Consider the following 17,197-nt stretch of genomic DNA (forward strand, 5'->3'; position numbering starts at 1 on the left):
CCTCTGAAGACAGGATCCTGGAGAGCAAGGAGTGCAGTCCCACTCTAACCCACTGGGGGCGTCCTTGTTTTCCATTCATTTTTTGGATCTAGAAGAAAAAGAAGACGGGCATTCATTAGGACCCTTTTTGGGAGGCGCTGGGCACTGAGCCACGAGCTTTCATGCAAAATTCTCATTTACTTAATCTTCACAGCCACTTGTAGTTTGGTATGTTTGAGCCCATTTCCCACCTTAGGACACTGAGGCCTGAGGAAGGACAGTGTTCCCCATTTGGGAAGGAGTGGGGAGTTAGACACACCATAGCACCTAGAACACACACCCCATACAGGCTTATACTGGAGTGGCATAAAAGGGAAGTGGAGGCTGGTCTGGTTCTGGTGTTAGTCCCCCCAGGGCTGATACAGGAACTGGAGTGAGCTTGAAAGGAGATCTTATCAATTTCATGTTAAAAACCCTTCAAGGAACAGAAAGCCTATGCACGTGCACCACGGCAGGAACTGTGAGTCTCTAAGTGGTCGGGTGTGTAAACGCACTGTGTTACAGTCACAGTGGTGTGCCACATAGCAAAGAGAAGAAAAACCATCACCACCCACAGCAAGGTGGATGAATGTCACCTGTAATGTTGAGCAAAAGAAGCCAGACACAAACGAACACACGCTGTATACAAAGTTTTATTTATAGGAAGTTCAAAGAACAGGGAAAACTACTCTGCTGTTAGCAGTCAGGATGGTGTTTACCCTGGGAGTGGTGACTAGAAGGGGCCCGAGGGGATTCTGGGGTGCCGCTCACATTCTGATTTTGACCTCAGTGATGGTTCCCCCAGGTGTGTTCGCTTTGTGGAGATTTGAGGCATTGCACACTTATGATTTGTATACTTTTCTGCATGTGGAATACTCTTCAGTACAACTTACAAAAACAAAACACCTCGCGTGGCTGCCCTGGGATGAGAGCCAAACTCCTTTCCGTGGTCTGTAAGCCCTGCTGGCCTCGCTGCCGTGACATACCATCCTCCTCACCACCGATCCCCTGCCTCTCAGGCCTTCTGGTGCTCCTGACACCTGCCAGGCCATTTTCCACCTCAGGGGTTCTCTCTGGCTGGTCCCTCTGCCCGGAAAGTGCTTTCCCTGGTCTTGCCAAGACCGCCTCCTCCATCCACTATGCATCACCCTAAAGAAGTCACCTCTATAGAGAGACCCTCCGACTGCCCCACAGAGGCCTCCACCCACAGCATGCTATTTTTTCTTTCAAAACACTAGCCATAATCAGCAATGATTTATTTGTTTGAATTTAATTTTATGCATTCCCTACCAGACTAATAATCACAAACACACAGCACACTTACTATGTGCCAAGTGCCCTTCTAACATTGTTTTAAGGCAATGAGTCCTCACTCCAACCCCCTGGGGATATATTATTCTTAGCCCTATTTTACACTTGAGGGAATTGGGACTCAGAGAGCTTATGTAACTTCCTCCTCAACACACAGCTGGAAAGCAGCAGAGTCAGGATTTGAACCCAGGCAGCCTGGCTCCAGAGTCCCTTCCTTTAACTTTGCACTTTGACAGATCTTACCTATCTTCTTAGCTTGTAGTATATCTGGGACAGTGCATGGCACACAGTAGGTACTCAATAAATGTTGTGTGAATAAATGAGTGAATATGTGAATGAAGTTCTAATGGGGAGTGGGGGTGGAGGAGCTTGGATCCCATGGTGGGTGTTGAGGAGGGGGAGGTGTGCAATGGAATTTGGAGCCCTAATATCAAGGCAACCAGAGAACCCATAGCAGATGGAGGGTCCTAGACAGCTGGAATTAACTGCAAGCTGTGGTCAGGCCTGGACCTCACCTGGGCCTGGGCATATGTCCTGCCCAAGTTGAGTTCACATATACCCTTCTGTACAGACCCTGCAAAGCATCGAAGCCATTCCCAGAAGGGGCTGTGCCTCCAGAGTCCACACTGTGTCTGGGATCCCTAGTGGGATGTAAGCCCCCTGGCAGATGATGCCACCCATCAGGTGTCCAGACTGCAGTGGCTCCAGAGAGGGTGACATTTATCACCTGCCTCTGACCAGAGCCTCTCTGGACCCTTGGACCTTGAAATAGGAAGGTCCTGTGTGACTTGGAGTCCAGGTCATGGCTGCAGGTCTGGTCAGTGAAGGTCACAGCCCTGTGTCAGCATCTCCCTTGAGCCTGCCATGAAGTCCCCAAGCTCGCATAGCTGGAGCCTCTTATGTCACTGGTTCCTTGCCATCTTCTTCACCTGTCCTTGGAAGGTGTCTATGGCTATGGGTCTGCTGGCACCATCTCCCAGTGGGCCCTACTCATTCTTATTAGCCTTTGCAACAATTGGGACCAGTTGCTGGAGAGCCAGGGCACTTCCCTGAGGTCCAGCTGAAAGGATGCTCCATCCTGGCCCCATGGGGATGCTGTGTGGAGTCACTCACTTTACACATAAAGAAACTAAGGCCCAGACAAAGGGAGGGCCAGCCAGGGCCAGACAGCTGGAGAGCTCTGGAGGCAGAACTGATCCTCGGCCCCAAGGCCAGTGCTCCACTAAGCTCTACACTGTCCAGGCCCTAGCTAGCTGCTAGTCTGCCCTGAGTTTTGAGGCCTGTACCCACTGAGGCCCAACCCTTTTCTGGAGAGGCTCAGACTAATGCTCCTGGGCACAGACTCGGAGGTCAAGCAGACATGAATCTGAATTTCCATCATGGGGCAAGTGGCTTCCCTTCTCTGTGCAAAATGCCTTCATCTGTAAAATGGAGATGAAACCGTTCTTACCTCACAAGGTTGGAGGAGCACAACAGGAGCTCAAGCCTGGCATACAGCAAACCCTCAACAAATGGGAGCTGCTGGTATTCACCCCACCCCCATCTTTTCTTTGAATAACACACAACTAGAATTTATATAGTATTTGACATCGCACAAAGCACGTTCTTGGTTATTACGCCATGTATTCCTTACAACAATTGGTGATATTGGGGCAGATGATCCCAGTTTATGGAAGGGAAGGGAATAACTGAAACTGAGCACAGAGAACTTTCCAGAACTCAGAGGTAGAACTGGAAGTTTCCTCTGGGGCAGTTCCTGGCTTCTGGAGGAGTCTAAAGAGCTGTGGGACTCTTAGCAATGGCTGCATGGGAGAGAATGTGGCTCCCAGGGCATCCACAGTGGACACCCATGACTCCAGAGCAGGAGTAGAGTGTGGGTGGAGGCAGCCCCCCAACCCCCAGGCTGACCTGGGTGGTCAGCAGAAGGAGGGGGTCAAGGAGGGAGCTGGCCCATCCCCTGGCTCCCTTCCAGGAGCACATAGCCTGGTAAAGGGAGTGGGGGAGGTGCTGGGCTCCCTGCCAGAGCCCCCAAACCAGCTGGCTGGATTCATGCCCTCTGTTCTTTCATTTACTCTCTGCCATACTTCAAGGCTGATAGGGAAACCGAGACTCAAAGAGCAGGGGTCATGCCATGAATTAACAGCAGGTGGGGTGTGTCACACCCTCTGTCTCCACCCCACCCCCAAAGCCCAAGCCCTCTAGGGTGCCTGGCACCTCCCCTATCCCTTTCCCAGGCTACCCACCCCCGGTGGACTCTGCTCCTTCTGTGGCATCTCCAACAGCGACCTCACCTTTGCCTTGATGAACTACAGCGCAGGTCTGAGGGGTGAGGGTGATGTTCAGGCACTGGGGACCCCAAGCATCTGGAGCTGGGTGGGGTGCAGGGAGACACACTTGGCACTGGGCCTGGGTCCTCCTAACCCCTCAGCCCCAGGGGTGGTGCAGGGTAAGTAGTTGAAAGGTAAGCAGAGCAGGCAGAGTGGTGGGGGGCTGAACAGGACAGTGAAGTGAGAGGGTGTGGATAAAGTGAAGGTTCCTGCGGCCAGGGTTCTCACCTGGCCCTGGTTGGCTAGCTCACTACACGTGTGGGCAATACGTCATTATTGTCTCTATATAAAGAGCCCTACCCAGTACTCTGGGCGACATGGTGGCACAGCTGCAGGACAGCAGAGGCTGGAGTGGTGGCAGCGCCAAGGACAGAGACTGGGATGGCTGCGGGGGCAGAGAGGCAGAGGCAGAGACCGGCTTGCTGCACGCAGACTCGCTCTGTGTGGATGGGATTCTAGTGATTGACCTGCCACCGGGGGAATAAATTGGGTATAAACTCTTTCACCCCAATGTTCCACTGTCATTTCTTTAGTCTCATTGAATCCGTAGTGAACTTGCCCAGGCTGAAACCCATTTGCAAGACAGAGGGTTTTACACTTAAGGCCCTCACAGCCATTTTAGCGGTTTTCGAACTTTATGCCCAGAGCCATTTCTTCTATGAAACAAATCAAACGGATCTGTTCTGGTTGAAGCCAGAGCTTTCCCCAGTCCTGGGGTGTCTTGCCAATGGGTTTCAGCCCCTGGCAAGTTCACTATGGATTCAATGTGACCAAAGAAATTGACAGCAAAGCGTTCTTGGGGTGAAAGGGTTATACCCAACTTTATTTCCAGGTGGCAGGTCAGTCACTAGAATCCCATCACTCAGAGTGAGTCTGCAGGCAGCAAGCCGGTCTCTGCCTCTGGGCCCCTCTGCCCACACAGCCGTCCTCTGGGCCTCTGTCCTCAGCGCTGCCACCACTCCAGCCTCTGCTCTGCTCTACTGCAGTGGTACAGCCGTGCCACCATGTCACGCCCAGAGCCATTTCTTTTATGAAACAGATCAAAGGGTTCTGTTCTGGTTGAAGCCCACAGGTGTGCAGTGAGCTAGTCAACCAGGACCAGGTGAGAATCCTGGCCACAGGAACTCTCATTTTATCCACATGGGGCTCTGGAAACATAGCTTGAGGTTAAAGTCACGGAGGTCTACTTTTGGGGGGTGCCCAGATTGTAGCTGAATAATGGCCCTCCAAAGATGGCCACACCCTAATCCCCCAAACTAAATGTTACCCTGCATTATGAAAGGGAAGTTGCACATGTGATTAAGTTAAAGGTCCTGAGATGTGAGTAAGCCTGGATTATCCAGATGAACCCAATGTGAGCACAAGCCTCTTTAAGGTAGAGAGGAGGGAGGGCCAGAGAAAGATCAGAGACAAACGCCATGTGGTGCAGGGCCACAGGCCGAAGACTGAGGACAGCCTCTAGGAATGGGGGAAAAGCAAGGAGATGGACTCTCCCCTCAAGCTTCCAGAAGGAACTGACCTTGCTGACCCCTTGATTCTAGCCTGTAAGACTCCTTTCCTGGCTGCTCTGTGAAACACGGGTGAGTGGCAAAGAGTTCAGAAGCTCCTGCTGGATCCAAAGAGAGAAGATGAGGGCTTGGAACAGTTTCAAGAGGAGCAGTAGACAGATTTAGGGTCTATCTTGGGGGCACTACAATAGAGTATGATTCCAGAATAAACCGGCCCTGGGGAGAGTTTTTGGATAATATAAACTACTTTGAGACTGTCTTGACACATTTAAAGAAACACTAGTCTAGCCTCTAAACTGGCTGAACAGTTGTTTACATCTTTCCAGAAGCCTGTCTAGAAAACACTGAAAAAGCACATTCATAATGCCCAGCAAATACCCTTTCTTCCCGTCTTCTTTTACCTATGTCTCCTGTTCCCCAAATTTCTCTCTACTTGGCTCCAAACTCCTCCCCGAGCTCTGATCAGACCTCTCCACCCTCGCCTTGCCTCTGTGTATCTGATGTTTTTCTCCAGCCACGAGCTCTCTGGCTTCCCAGTATAATCCAGCCAGGCTTCCCTCTGGCTGCTCCAACCCCCTGCCTCCCGCTCCTGCCCCCTTGAGATCCAGAGCCCTCCTTGCCAAGAAGGGAGGAACGAACAACTGGCCATTCCTGCAGTCACTTACAGTGAGGAACTTTATAAAGACTGAACACGAGGGGATTCTAGAAGTGAAAGCTGCAACAGCTGGGGCCTGTCAGGCATGTTTGAAACTCCCTTTATAGTCATTTAATCCCACCAGGTTGATGGTGTTACTAGTTCTTTGCTGGTGAGAAACCCAAGTCCAGGAGAGCTGAAGTCACTAGCCATGTGGAGCCCATGGGCCTGCCCTGAATCCTGAACCCTCGTCTCCATAGAGTCCCTTTATTTCCATTTACGCCCACTGGGGCTCCCATCATACCATGACCTGCGTGCATCCCCCTTGCCTGATCCTACATGCCTCCTGGCATCCACACCAGGGTAAGGACGTGGCCCCTCAAGCAGCTGTCACCAGCACAGCTCCTTGGACAGTTGCTGCCCAGGATGCAGAGAGCCTGAAGCCAATGGGCCGGGACCCAGGGAAGCCACTAGGGTCCCAGTTGTCTGTGGAGGACAAGACAGGACACCTAGGCCCATCTGTGTTCCCAGACCCCCATGCCAAGCCTTGTTGCTGCCTCCACCTGAGTCAAGACAGCAACCCATCCCTCTCCTCCCCGACTCCTGCCTGCTGTGATTGCTCAGCCCTTTATTCTCCAACCTGTGTCTCACTTGCAAAGCCCTAGGCTCCCACCAGGTCCCAGTTGCTGGGGCCATACCTTGAACACAGTGCCCAGGCAGCCCAGAGGTGCCCTTTCCCCACCCTCTCCAGAGAAGCTGGTGCTGGGGGGCATGAAGCTAGCCCACACTATCTGTGGCCCCCTGTTCCATCCACTCCACCCTCAACCCCCAGCATCTGCTCAGGGCTCATTGTCTGGATTCAGTCATTGAGCCAATCAACACCTCTTCTTCCAATAAGCATCTTCTACGGGGATGTGGAGGCAGAGACACTGTCCCTGACCCATGAACACTGCCAGGCTCGTGAGATGGTGTTGTGGGATGAATTGTAACCCCCAAAAAGATATGTCCAAGTCCTAGCCCCCGGTGCCTGTGAATGTAACCTTATTGGAAACAAGGTGTTTGCTGAGATAATTAAGGATCTCCTGATGAGAACATCTTGGATATAGAGTGGGCCCTAAATCCAAAGACTGATGTCCTTCTAAGGAAGATCATGGACAGAGACCCACAGAGAAGGCTACCTGAAGATGAGGAGGAGCCTGGAGTAAGGAAGCCCCAGCCGACGAAGGCCAGGCATTGCTGGTTGCCACCAGAAGCTGGGGGAGAGGCAGGGAGCAGATTCGTCCTCAAGCCTCTGGATGGACCCAACCCTGCAATCACCTTGACTGCAGACTCTCAGCCTCCGGAACCAGGAGAGAATAAATATCTATTCTTTTAAGCGGCTGATTCTTGCCCCCGCTTACCAAAGGAAAGGCTGACCATCTTGGGCCTCAAAGCCCCAGCTTATCTCCCAAGAGTCCCCTCCCCTTGTTGGGACACCCACTGTGGCCCCTCGTCAGCATGCACCTACTTCACCATAAGCGTCTGACATCCGTTAACGTTCTGCACAACCCTCAGAGGCAGCAAGTGTGGCTGAGAGCACCCAAGTCACCGTGTGACCTTGGGTATATTTCTTACCTTCTCTGTGCCTCAGTTTCCTCATAATAACCATAACTGCCTGCTTAATGAGTTAGAGCCTGGAGTGCGGCTTGTGGGGGGTGGCTCTTACCATTTTGCAGCCAGTGGGGAAGCCAGCATTGGTGCTGATTTCATGGCTCTTTCACCCCATTCACCTGCTGGCATTTTAAGCACCTACATTTTCAGGTGGGTGCTGGCCTGAGGGCCCATGAGCAAGACAGACCCTGCCCTCTGGGAGCTCAGTCTGATGGAGGAGGCTGACTTGTAACCAAGAAGTTACAAACAGTGTCACAAGGGAGTATGGAGTATTGTGGGAGAGCAAGTGTCTTGCCAATGGGTTCCAGCCCTGGGCAAGTTCGCTATGGATTCAGTGTGACCAAAGAAATTGACAGCAAAACATTCTTTGGGGTGAAAGGGTTATACCCAACTTTCTTTCCAGTTGGCAGGTCAGTCATTAGAATCTCATTCACTCAGAGCAAATCTGCATGCAGCAAGCCAGTCTCTGCTTCTGGGCCCCTCTGTCCACACAGTCGTCCTGCACAGCCAGCCTCTGGGCCTCTGTCCTCGGCGCTGCCACCACTCCAGCCTCTGCTCTGCTCTCCTGAAGGCTTGCAGCCCTGCCACCATGTAGCGCCCAGAGCACTGGGAAGAGCTCTTGTTATAGAGTCAACAGTCATGTATTGCCCACAGGTGTGCAGTGAGCTAGTCAGCTAGGGCCAGGTGAGAATCCTGGCCACAGGAACTCTCATTTTATCCACAGCAAGGAAGAGTGGCTCATCCAGTCTGAAGGAGGGGCACTCCAGAGGGCTTCCTGGAGGAGGTGATCTTTAATCTGAGACCTAAAAGATGACCACGCACTGGCCAGGTGAAGACGATGGGAGAAGGTATTCCAAGCAGTTTGCTGGGCTTGTAAGCTCCACAAAAACAGGGCCGAGTCTGACCTGATTGACCTTTCATGTCAGGCACCTGGGAGATGCCCAGTAAATACCTGTTGAGGGAATGAAATTCACTCATGGAGGGGAATGGGCAAGATGGGGCTATGGAGGTGGGTAGGGGCCAAGCAGGGCTTGTGGGTCCTTTATCTCGAGGGCTTAAATGGTTGGTAGGAACCCTTTCGCTGGGGGAGAAGGTGGGTGGGGCGGAAGCTGATCTGGACTTCCTGCCACCCAGCACTGACACCTGGGCTCCAGTTCCAAGGACCCAGCCTGCTGGCTGCCTGGCCCTGGGGCCTCCCTCCCTGGTCCTGGGCTTCACCTGCCTTCTCCTGCCCTGGAACCCCTGCCTGTGCCCTACTAGGTGCCATGCCCAACCCCTGACCATGGCCGCAGCCTCTGAGTTTTGTCCCTAGGGTCAGTCCCACTGCTGAGGCAACGAGTAGCCGGGGCTCCCTCTGTCTTCTGCAGTTAGGTTCTTGCCACTAGGGATCCCACCTAGGAACCTCAGGGTTGCCATGTGCATAAGGGGTGCCCTTGATCCTTTCCACGTCACAGGCTTGCTGGGAGGAGGGTGAGATGGCACTCCCGAAACCTAAAACTCTTCCCCCATTACCACAGTCAGGCATGTTCATGAGAGAAAAACTGCAGAACACAAGTAAATAACAAGGAAAAACAAATGTAATTCCTTGAAGTCCTATTACAAGGGGAACTCCTTCACCTTGGTGTCTACCCCTAGGGTGTGTTTGTGACCCTTATGAGGGGGGTCCAAGCCCTGGGGAAGCGAGGCCTGCCCTGCAGATTCAGTCTCTCTCAAGCTCCAGCTCCAGCCCTGCTGTGAGTGGGGCAGTTCCACGGGAAGCAAGTCAAGGGACGTTTGCTAAGGGCCCACCAAGTATACGGGCCGGCTGGGAGACAGGTCCTTCACCTGTGATAAGAATGTCACAAGGGTGGGATTGTGCCAGGGACACTGTGGGGTTCAGAGTGGGAGGCTCCCAGAGGGCTGAGGGGTTGGGGGCTTCTGCGGGAAGCTCCTGAAGGACAGATCAGTGCCTCCGAGCCACTGCAAGGGGCCACAGCATCTGACACCTAAGAAAATCATTTTCTTCAAAACAAGAAGAAAAGTTGAAGTTGGTATTTGATTATGCACAAATAGTTTGTCAACTAGTAAATTACACCTCAACATAGTGTGATAGAGAATCCTGTTTACTGTGAAATGTGTACTCATTTTGTATGATGTGTTGTGGATGAGGCCTTCAGGAGAAAGAGGACCTGGGGCTTAGGAAAGTCTTAGACCGTCCTGGCCCCCAAATTCTTCCCCTATTTCCCCATGCCTGGACTCTCTTGGCTTAGCATGTTCCAGGGGGTGAGATCAAAAATGTGTGGGCACCAACACTAACAGGCCTCTGTTAAGATAGGGCAAAGGAGCCGCAGGAATGCCTCTCCCACCCACGCACCAGCCTCTGAGCCACAGCCAAGGATGCCCTCTCCCAGGAGGCCCCGGGGGAGGCGTCAGGGCCACATAAGCATGAGCAAGATGCAGGGCAACCATAGAAAGCATTTGGAGGTGGCAGCAGGTGGCAGCAGCAGGGTGCTGGGCAGCCAGCTGACACAGGGCCTGAACAATCCTGGCAATATGAAGGAGGATGAGCTCAGGCTTGGGCACGGAGCCCAGGAAGGGGTCAGACGGACCATGGGTCGGTGGGGCTTGGCACTGCCCACCTCCAGCTACATCACAGCACTTACTGTCTAGACACTGATCCCCTCTTGGCTCTAACCTGCCCTGCCCACCCTATAAGGCCCAGCATGTCAGAGCTGGAGCAAGGTCACTAGCTCCAGAAATCATGCCATAGCCTCCCCTCTAGTGAGCCTGGGATAGATTTGCATGGGTGCTTCCACAGGGGAGGAATGAATGAGTGAAGACTCTCCTTTAGGGTAATTCTTAAGACTCTGCTCTTTCTTTTTCTAGCCTAGTAGGCAGAAAAATATTTTCTCTAAATGTCTCAGTAAACCAGAAATCAGGCCAGGTATTTTCGTTATATTTTCTCACCTATCACTTCAGCCTTTCATCTAGCCTTCACTGTACCTTGGGACATACACTTTAAGTTCACACAATGACCTATTAACTCTTCTTCAAACACACCAAGCCCCTTCTTGCCTCCAAGCATTTTTTTGCTCAGTGCAATTCCTTTTGCCTGTAATGCCCTCTATCTGCTTCTCTCCAAGTAAATGCCTCTTCATCCTTCAAAACCCTCACCCCTGAAGCCTTCCGTAACTGCTCCAGCATGTCAGTCACTTTCCTCTCCCGCAGTATCTGGACTCTCCCTCTGGCACATCACATACTATGCTGGAAGTATTTCTTTCTGTGCCTGTCCTTACCGAAGGCTGGCTAATTGAAGAGTAGATTCCATTTCTTAGTCATCTCTCAATCCTTCAGGGCCAGCATATAGCAGGTGCTATGTAGATATTTAAAAATCAAGAACCCACATTTATGAAGGCCTCTAGTGCCAGTCAGCATTCTCAGTGTATTACGTGTATTGACTCACTTAAGCCTCCCACACCCCTGCAACAATGATTTCTTTATCAGCTCCTACTTTACACATCCAGAAACTTGGATATAGAGAGGTTAAGAAATGCAGCCAGCAAGACATGGAAACAACCTAAGTGTCCATTGGATGAATGGATATGGAAGAAGAGGTAGGTAGATACAACAGAATATTATTCAACCACGAAAAAGAAGGAAACAACATGGATGGATCTAGAAGGTATCAAGCTAAGTGAAATAAGTCAGACAAAGAGAAATACCATGTATCTTACTTACATGTGGAATTAAAATAGCTGACCTCATAGAAACAGGGAGTAGAGTGGTGGTTGCCAGGGACTAGGGGTAGGGGAATGGGGAGATGTTGGTCAGGTGGTACAAATTTCTATTTATAGCTGAATAAGTTCTGGGCTCTAATGTACCACATATAGTCATTGTAGTTAACGGTATTGTATTATACACTTGAAAGTTGCTATAAGAGTACATCTTAAAGTTCCACCACAAAAAGAAATGTTAATTATGTGATATGATGGAGGTGTTAGCTAACACCATGGATTATTTGGCAATACATAAGTGTCTTAAATTAACACATATACACCTTAAACTTGCACAATGTTATATGTCAATTATATCTTACAAAAGCTGAGAAAAAGTTATTTTTAAAGAAAGAGTGGTTTCTGACAAATTATAAATGCGATCTGATGAGAGAATTCAAGAATTCAGTGCTCCTACAATTTGGTTGTTCTTGACGGTGGTTTCCACTTTCACCTGGTGGAATAGATCAAATGATTTTCTACTCAAAAAAAAAAAAAAGAAACGTGGCCAAGAACAACTACTACCACGTGGCAGAGGCAGGATCCAAACAAATGGGCAACAAATTCTAATACATAATGAGTTGATGAATCAACAGATATGAGTTAAAGGACTGAAAGGAGGAGAAAAATCAAAGGAAGTCGTCCTTCCTCAGCATGGCGGGGGTGGGGAGAGGTACTCCTTGGAAATGAAGAGAAACCCTCTGATCTGAACCCAGTCTTTTAATAAAGAAATATATTCTTAGTGCTCCCACTCCCTCTTATTACTGCCTCCCACTCTGGAACTGAGAACTCTCCATATAAACAGCACAGCTGAAGAGAGTGAAGGCAACTCAGTGGGGCACCTCCCTACCCCTCCACCCACCTCCCTACCCCTCCACCCACCAGGGCTCCACTCCCCCACCATGTCACCCACTCCCAATTGTTTGCTCATCCTCAGGGCCCAGCTCATTTCCCTTCTCCACTGTGGAGCCTTTTCCAACTCCTAGCAAATAACAGAAATCCACTCAACTTAGCTGAAGCAAAAGAGAGGGATTTAACCAAAAGATCCAGCACTTGGAGGCACCCCAGGGCAGCAATGCGGCCAGACGTCTATAAAGGACAATTACTAGGGAAGGAGAGGCCAGAACGAGCCCTACCGGCTCCCCACGGTGGCTCAGCTTCCTCCTTCCTTGTCTGCAGCCACCTCCTTGGAAAGAACGCCACCCAACAACCTCCTGATTAACATAGCCTCCTAGAATTCCCACCCGGGCCATGCTCTCAGGGGAGAGCTCTGATTGGTTAACATGGGTCAGGTGATCAGGCTGTGGCCAGGAGTTCAGGCACGCGGTACAGACGTGGCTGGCGCTCAGCGGCTGAGCGGAGGAGTAAGGGACGTTGACGGCACCCGAAAGGTGTCTCTGCCGCCTGCCCATGCCTCACCCTCACTCTCCCTGTGGATTAATCCGCACTTCCTTTGCAACGCCGTTTAAACTCCTTCTGCCTGCTGTTGGGATTCGGTTGTGCCTGTGCCTGTCTGCCCAAGGCCAGGGAAGGACCCCAGCACGCAGTACAGATAGACCCTTCGATGAGTTCCAGGCGTCCATCGTGAACCTCTCTTCAAAGCCGGCTTCACAGAGACAGTGTAGCTCGGAGAGGACAAATAGGGGCTGTGTGGCATCTTACTACACTGATGGATGGTGACTGCAGTGGGGAATGGGGGGACTCGATAATAAGGGTGAATGTAATAACCACATTGTTTTTCTTGTGAAACCTTCATAAGAGTGTATATCAATGAGACTTATTAAAAACTAACTAACTAAATAAATAAATAAAATAAAAGCCGGCTTCATAGGTGCACTGCCTGTGCACGGGCACAGGGCGCTGTGCCTGGTCTAATGCTCTGCTGTTGCCATGTTAAAATTCTCAATACTTTTTGAATAAAGAGTCTAGTGTTTTCATTTTGCACAGGGCCCTCAAAATTATGTAGCCTGTCCTACCTCTCTTCTTGCCCCACCTTGAGCTCTTCCTAACCTGACTATCTCAGTCAGCGTGGGCTCCCATAACAAAACACCAGGGCCTGCGGGGCTTAAACAACAGCAATTGATTTTCTCTTGGTTGAGGAGGTTAGAAGGTCAAGATGGAGGTGCCCGCGGGGTTGGTTTCCGGTGCGAGCTCTCTTCCTGGCTCATAGAGGGCCATCTTCTTGCCTTCTCGCTGTGTGCCCTTTTCCTCTGTGCTGGTGGAGTGGGAGAGCACACTCTCTAAAGCACCTCCCTCAAGGCCCTGTCTCTAAATAGAGTCACATTGGTGGTTAGGGCTTCAACGTATGAATTTGGGGGGACACCATCTAGTCCATAGCACCTACCTTCTTAGTTCCCAGCCCCTTTTGCTTGCATCCTACTCACAGACTCATGCCTGCCCCTTGGATCTGTCAGGTGGCACTCTCCTTGAGGACTGACCTCTGGTTTTCCTATTCAGTGATGGCTCATCTTGCCTTGTATTCCCCTGGGCAGCACCCTACTCAACCCAGACTACCCCTGACCTGGAGGAGGGTGGAGTCAGATAGCCTCCTCCACCGGGTGGGGAGCATTTACACCTGTCATGGACTTTGTCAGCCTCCTGGATGATGCTTTCCCTGCTTGCCGAACTCATACTCAACCTTCAGAACCCCAGTGATCCCTCCTCATCCTGCATGCCATTTCTGCATCACGTACATCTGGGTTCAGAGTTCCCTTCTGTGTGTCTTACCTCATCTCATTAGAGCTCCCACCAGACCCTATCACGATGGCCACTTACATGTGTGTTGGTCCACCGGTCCCTTTATGATGACAGAGACTCTTGTTATCATCTTCACCCTGGTGCCTCCCATAGGGCCACAGAGAGTGGGCACAGTACCTGGTAAGATGCTCTTTGAATGTGGGGCTTAGGCTTGTCACCTTTGACAGGTCCACCTTTGACAGGTGCGGTGAGGACCATCTGCAGGGACAGAGAGGGAGCTGGCCACTTTTAGGCCAAATGAGAGAATAATTTTTTTTTTGGATTCTTAATCATCTGGCTTTTAAAAACTAGAGCCGCCAAAGGCCCTGGATAACCTCAGCCTTCAGTCCCTTTTGCTTTTTATTTGCAGTCATGACTGTCTTTAAGAAATACATTTATTAACATTTTTTAAGTTACAGAAGCTATATATATCCTTACCATACCAAACATCAAACAAATGGCTGTAGTTTAGGGTTTGAAATACAAAACCTGGTATTAAAAATGAACTAACTCCATAATAACTGAACTCAGCTCTCTAGCCCATGATCCTGCTCAATGGCAGCCAAATCCCTGTATTGCCAATTTAATGTTGGGCACTTTCCATTACACTTACAGTCTCTGAGAAAGTTTTTCTTCTTTTTCTGACTCTGGCTAACAGTAGGAAATTCACTGCACTTTGAAACCCAGTGCAACATTTAATTAATAGTCATGTAGCAAATTTCCATCAAATAACAATGTGATGCACTTGATGTTTTATCTTCTCTTGCAATTTTCTCTTCTATTCCCGCTGTTTGGAGTCTATTCTGTTGTGTCCATTCACGGAATTTCACGAACCCCTAATGGGTCTTAAGTCCGTTTCTCTCCCTGCCCCTTCTCCTCTTCTTGCAGGGGAGATGCTGACTCTGGGTTGAGGTGTGGCTCCAGCACCAGGAAATGGCCACATAGTCCCTGCGTCTTCCTTCCACGTCCTCCGCCTGAGGGGGGCTCACCCGGCAGCTCCTGGGCGTCGGCCTCTGTCCAGTGCTGGCGGTTGCTGACCAGGGCCTGCACAGGCTTCTCTCTGTCAACGGGTTAACAGGCCACACAAAGGCTGACTGTGTCCTCCTTTCCAGGCTCCAGGCCTTTGGGGCCCAAGCTAGGATTCTTAGGGAGCTCAGGAAAGCTCTTCCTTTCAGAAGCACTTCCTTCGACGTGGGGTGCAGAAGCGGTGGCAGGGGCTCCCGCACAGCTTCCTGAGGCCGGAGGGCTCAGACGGGCCCCCTTACCTGTCTCGTTTTACCTCAGGCATGGCTTGGAAGCTCTCCCCGAGGCTTGTAGGCCTCCCAGGCTCCTACGATGAGGTGGGGGACTGTGGTGTTGGAGCATGTCTCAGGTCCCTAGAGCTTCTTTTCCCAGCAGGAAACTGCCTACCTCCTCCCACACCTCCTTTCCACTGGGAAAACTTTGCTGTGAGCTCTGCAAGGCTTGAAGCCCTTCATTTCTCAACAACCTCTTCTCCCTCAGAAAGCCCCAGAGTAGAAAGCCCCTATGGGAAGAAAGCTTGTTCTCAAAGGCTATGTTTCTGTTGTGGGCTTTGAAAAAGTCTGATCTGGAGCTGGAAGCTGAGCAGTGACTTCTTTGTCTCCCTGTACCTGCCCTCCCAGTGGCCAGTGCGTGTGGTGGGTGTGGGTGTGGGTGTGGGCCGGAGGGAAGAGGAAAAACGAGAGGAAAAACAAAAACATCTGCAGAATCAAAATAATACTCTTCTACACAGATCAAGTGAAAGCCCCAGGCTCCCAGCCCCACTGTGCCCTGTAAAGGTAAGCACATTTATCAGGTGTTTGCTTAAGCATTTGCAGAGAAATATATGCACATGGATTTCTGTGTCTACGTACAAAGTTTGCGATGGCTTTTTACCGTTTAGAGCCTGGGTTCAAACCCCCATCGTTATTTACTAAGTGTGCAACCTTGGGAAAAGTAGATAGCCTCGCTAAGACTCAATTTTCTCATCTGTAAAATGGGGATAACAATAATAACTAACTCACAGAGTTGTGAAATTGCATATAGGGAGAGCCTAGCACTAGGGAGAGCCTAGTGATGAGTGCTAGGCAGCTTTAGCGGTGTTCGCTGCGCTGTTTGTCCGCTCCATGCTTTTCCTCTGTCGCAGAGTATTCTGTTGTATGGACGCATCATAGTCTCCTGCTGATAGACCCAAGTTGTTTCTAATTTTTGTTATTACAGATAATATGCAATGAGCACACTGTGCATTTTTATTTTAAGTTACAGCCAAATTGCCTCCTGCAAAGACTGCACCATCTTAAGACTACTGCCAACACTACCTAGTTCCCTACACCCTCACCAATACTGGGCACCATCAGTTTGGTAGGTGAGGTGATGATGGTTTATTGTTGTTTTAATTTGCATTTCTTTGGTAACAGGGTGGTCAGGCAGCTCTTCATTTGAGTTTGACCTGTTAGCTCCTCTCCTGTGATGTGTCAGTTTCCTTTTTTTCCCATTTATAGGAGTTCTTATGTATTCTGGCTACAAATCATTTCCTGGTTTTATATATTGCAAATATTTTCTCCTGGACTGTTTCTTGTTTTTTTTCTTTTTTAATACACTCTTTCATTTAGAATAGTTTTAGGTTTGCAGAAGATTTGCGGAGGTAGAACAGAGAGTTCGCTTATGCACCCACACTCAGTTTCCTCTATTATTAACACCTTACATTAGGACAGTACAACTGTCATGCTTAATTGACCAATATTTACACAGTACTGTTAGTTCAAGTCCAGACTTTTTCCAATTTCCTTAGTACGTAGCCTCAGGCCCTTTTTTCTGTCCCAGGACCCCACCCAGGACGCCACGTTGTATTTAGTCTCCGTGACTTATGCTCCTCTTAGTTGTGAGTTTCTAAGACTTTCCTTGTTATTTTATGACCTTGGCGGTTTTGAGGGAGACTGGTAAGTAGTCTGACCATTATGTATTCTGTAGAATGTCCCTCAATTCGGATTTCTCTGTTTTCTCATGAGTAGACAGGGGTGATGGGTTTTGGGGAGAAGATCATAGAGATAAAGTGCCATTTTCATCCTATCACTTATCACTGGTGATACTGACCTTGATCACCTGACGGAGGTAGCATTTTGCTGGTTTCTCCATCAAATTTCTTTTATTTACCCACTTCTTATCTGTTAATGGTGTTTACGGTGGCTTTTCATGTGGAAGTTTGACATGATCGTCTTAGAGCTGGAAGGCCCTTCATCTAAGGGGCAGCAGCGGTGGCAC

This window comes from Manis javanica, chromosome 11 (genome assembly GCF_040802235.1).
Source record: "Manis javanica isolate MJ-LG chromosome 11, MJ_LKY, whole genome shotgun sequence".
NCBI classification, from domain to species: domain Eukaryota; kingdom Metazoa; phylum Chordata; class Mammalia; order Pholidota; family Manidae; genus Manis; species Manis javanica.